Here is a 4675-nt window from a genome sequence, read left to right as displayed (position 1 = left end):
GCACTCCAGGCTAGGCGACAGAACTAGCCTCCATCTCAAAAACAAACAAACAAACAAACAAGTAAAAAACCCCAAAACAAAACACAAAATATTTCATATTTCTTTTGGCCTAAGAGTGTGGTGAAAAACTACTGAGATGCTAAAGGCACCATGAACCAAGAAAGTTTGGGAATCTGTAACTTAGGGTCAATTAGAGACTTATGTGGAACTGGTAGCTTTGAGGCTCTGCAAACTTTACAACCTTTTAATATTGCCAGTTGTCCTTCAGAAATATTCCATCAATTTATACACCCAGTAGCAGGTTAATTTTCTTTTACTTCATATGGTGACCCTTGAACTAAATGAGTCCAGGGGGGTTGACTTGAATGAGAAACCATGACTGAAAATTTTGCTGAGTTCTCTAATTGATACAAAAGGAGTAAGAAAGGACCTCTGACCTTAAAGGCAGAGCCTGTTTTACCTTCCTAGACTCTGGTACAGGGCTTTGCTAGAGCAGGGGCTCAGTGAACACATGTTGATGAAATGAAAAGAACTCCATTCACAAGAGTCTCCAAGGCAAGACTGAAAACAACATAAGGTTATAGTGAAAGCAAACACACTTCAGATTACCAGATAGAATACAGAACGCTGTTAAATTTAAATTTCAGGCTGGGTACAGTGGTTCACGCCTGTAATCCCAGAACTCTGGGAGGCCGAGGCAGGCAGATAGCTTGAGACAAGGAGTTCAGACCAGCCTGGGCAACATAGCAAAACCCCGTCTGTACTAAAAATTTGTGGTGGTGTGTGCCTGTAGTCCCAGCTACTTGGGAGGCTGAGCTACCTGAGCCCAGGAGGTAGAGGCTGCAGTGAGCACACTCCCGCCTGGGTGACAGAGCAAGACCCTGTCTCCCCCCCTCCAAAAAAAGGAAGACATTGTCTTAAATTGATAGTTTAAGAAATTTGTGGCTCATGCCTGATGTCCCAGCACTTCGGGAGGCTGAGGCTGGGGGCGGATAGCTTCAGCTTAGGCAACATGGCTAGACTCCCATCTCTACAAAAAAAAAAAAAAAAAAAAAAAAAAAAAAAAATTACAGGCACCCTACAGAGTGGGAGAATATTTTTACAATCTATCCATCTGACAAAGCTCTAATATCCAGAGTCTACAAGGAATTCAAACAAATTTACCAGAAAATAGCCAATTAAAAAGTGGTCAAAGGATATGAACACACTTCTCAAAAGAAGACATTCATGCAGCCGACAAACATATGAAGAAAAGCTCAGCATCACTGATTAAAGAAATGCAAATCAAAACCATAATGAGACACCATCTCACACCAGTCAGAATACCATTATTAAAAGGTAAAGAAACAATAGATGCTGGCAAGGTTGCAGAGAAATAGGAGTGCTTTTACACTGTTGGTGGGAATGTAAATTAGTTCAACCATTGTGGAAGACCGTGTGGTGATTCCTCAAAGATCTAGAACCAGAAATACCATTTGACCCAGCAATCTCATTACTGGGTATATACCCAAAGGAATATAAATCATTCTATTACAAATATACATGCATGTGTATGTTCATTGCAGCTCTATTTACAATAGCAAGGGCATGGAATCAACCCAAATGCCCATCAAATGCCCACAGACTAGACAAAGAAAATGTGGTACATATATACTATGAAATACTAGACAGCCATAAAAAAGAATGAGGTCATGTCCTTTGCAGGGACATGGATGAAACTGGAAGCCATTATCCTCAGCAAACTAACACAGGTACACAAAACCAAACACCACATGTTCTCACTTATAAGTGGGAGCTGAACAATGAGAACACATGGACACAGGGAGGGGAACAACACACACTGGATGGAGCATGTCGCAGATAGGGGGGTGGGGAAAGGGAGAGTATTAGGAAAAATAGCTAATGTATACTGGACTTAAGACCTAGGTGATGGGTTGACAGGTGTGGCAAACCACCATAGCACACATTTACCTACGTAACAAACCTGCAGATGCTGCACATGTACCCCAGAACTAAACATAAAAGAATAAAAATAAAAAGCAATTTGAGTTATAGGTCGGGCACTGTGGCTCATGCCTGTAATCTCAGCACTTTGGGAGGCTGAGGCTGGAGTCAGATCCCTCTAGCTTAGGCCACATGGCTAGACTCCTGTCTCTACAAAAAATACAAAAAAAAAATTAACCAGGCATGGTGGTGTGCACCTGTAGTTCCACCTACTCAGGAGGTTGAAGTGGGAAGATTGCTTGAGCCCAGGAGGCTGAGGCTGCAGTAAGTACTGCACTCCAGCCTAGGTGAAACTATCTCAAAAAAAGAAAAAAGAAAAAAGAAATTTGAGTTATATATGATTTTTCCTAAATGAAGCACTTTAATGTATTTTTTTAAAAAAATCAAACTACATTTATTTCAGTGGTTTTTTAATTTTAATTTTAATTTTTTTTTTTGAGTCGGAGTTTCACTCTTGTTGCCCAGGCTGGAGTGCAATAGCGCAATCTCGGNAAAAAATTAACCAGGCATGGTGGTGTGCACCTGTAGTTCCACCTACTCAGGAGGTTGAAGTGGGAAGATTGCTTGAGCCCAGGAGGCTGAGGCTGCAGTAAGTACTGCACTCCAGCCTAGGTGAAACTATCTCAAAAAAAGAAAAAAGAAAAAAGAAATTTGAGTTATATATGATTTTTCCTAAATAAAGCACTTTAATGTATTTTTTTAAAAAAATCAAACTACATTTATTTCAGTGGTTTTTTAATTTTAATTTTAATTTTTTTTTTTGAGTCGGAGTTTCACTCTTGTTGCCCAGGCTGGAGTGCAATAGCGCAATCTCGGCTCACCACAACCTCTGCCTCCCAGGTTCAAGCGATTCTCCTGCCTCAGCCTCCCTTCGGTGATTTTTTTATTTAGGTAAAATATGCATATATAATTTACCACCTTTACCATTGTTTTCAACTTTTTATTTGAAAAGTTTTTTGAGAGGGAGCCTGGCTGTGTAGCCCAGGCTGGAGTAGCTGGGATTATAGGCATGCGCCATCACACCTGGCTAATTTTTGTATTTTTAGTAGAGACAGAGTTTCACTATGTTGGCCAGGTTGGAGTGCAGTGTTGCAATCTCGACTCACTGCAACCTCTGCCTCCTGGGTTCAAGTGAGTCTCCTGCCTCAGCCTCCCCAGTAGCTGGGACTATAGGCATGCACCACCAGGCCTGGCTAATTTTTGGTATTACTATTAGAGACTATTAGAGATGGGGTTTCGCCATGTTGGCCATGCTGGTCTTGAACTCCTGACCTCAAATGATTCCCCTGCCTCTGCCTCCCAAAGTGCTGGGATTACAGGTGTGAGCCACTGTGCCCAACCCTGGTAGGTTTTGACTTTCACCCTCCTCTCGCCCTTCCCCAGAAAGTAGGCTCTAGTGTCTATTGTTCCCATCTTTATGTCCATGTGTACTCAATGTTTAGCTCCCACTTATAAATGAGAACATGCAGCATTTGGTTTTCTGTTCCTGTGTTAATTCGGACAATGGCCTCCAGTTGCATCCATGTTGCTGCAAAGGACATAATTTTTCTTTTTTAGACGGAGTTTCTCTCTTGTTGCCCAGGCTGGAGTGCAACGCTGTGATCTCAGCTCACTGCAACCTCCACCTCTCAGGTTCAAGCAATTCTCCTGCCTCAGCCTCCCAAGTAGCTGTGATTACAGGCATGTGCCACCATGCCCAGCTAATTTTTTATTTTTAGTAGAGACGGGGTTTCTCCATGTTGGTCAGACTGGTCTCGAACTTCCAATCACAGGTGATTTGCCCACCTCAGCCTCCCAAAGTGTTGGGATTACAGGTGTGAGCCACAGTGCCCGGCCAGGACATAAGTTTTTATGGCTGTGTAGTATTCCATCATGTATATGTACCACATTTTCTTTATTCAGCCCATTGCCAATGGGCATTTAGGTTGATTCCATTTCTTTGCTATGTAAACAGTGCTGCGATGAGCAGATGAGTGCATGTCTTTTTGGTAGAATGACTTATATTCCTTTGGGTGTATACCCAGTATGAGATCGCTGGGTCAAATGGTAGTTCTAAGTTCTTTGAGAATTCTCCAAACTGCTTTCCACAGTGGCTGAACTAATTTACAGTCCTACTGGCAGTGTATAAACATTCCCTTGTCTCTGGAACATGCTCAACATCTGTTATTTTTTGACTTAATAATTGGCATTATGACTGTGTGGTGAGAAGGTATATCATTGTGGTTTGGATTTGAATTTCTCTGATGATTAGTGATGTTGAGCATTTTTTTTTTTTTCTTTTCTTCTTCTTTCTTTCCCTTTTTATTTTGAGATGGATTATTGCTTTGTCACCAGGCTGGAGTGCAATGGCACGATCTCAGCTCACTGAAACCTCCGCCTCTGGGGTTCAAGCGATTCTCCTGCTTCAGCCTCCTAGCCTCCTGAGTAGCTGAAGGCACATGCTACCACCCCCGGCTAATTTTTTTTTTTTTTGTATTTTTTAGTAGAGAAAGGGTTTCACCGTGTTAGCCAGGATGGTCTGAATCTCCTGACCTTGTGATCCGCCCACCTCAGCCTCCCAAACTGATGTGATTACAGGAGTGAGCCACCATGCCCAGCCGAGCATTTTTTAAAATACATTAATTGGCTGCTTGTATGTCTCTCTCTCTCCTTTTTTTTTTTTTTTTTTTTT

Source organism: Rhinopithecus bieti, unplaced genomic scaffold (assembly GCF_001698545.2).
Source record: "Rhinopithecus bieti isolate Rb0 unplaced genomic scaffold, ASM169854v2 scaffold_9203, whole genome shotgun sequence".
Lineage (NCBI taxonomy): Eukaryota > Metazoa > Chordata > Mammalia > Primates > Cercopithecidae > Rhinopithecus > Rhinopithecus bieti.
Note: the sequence above shows the minus strand (reverse complement) of the source record.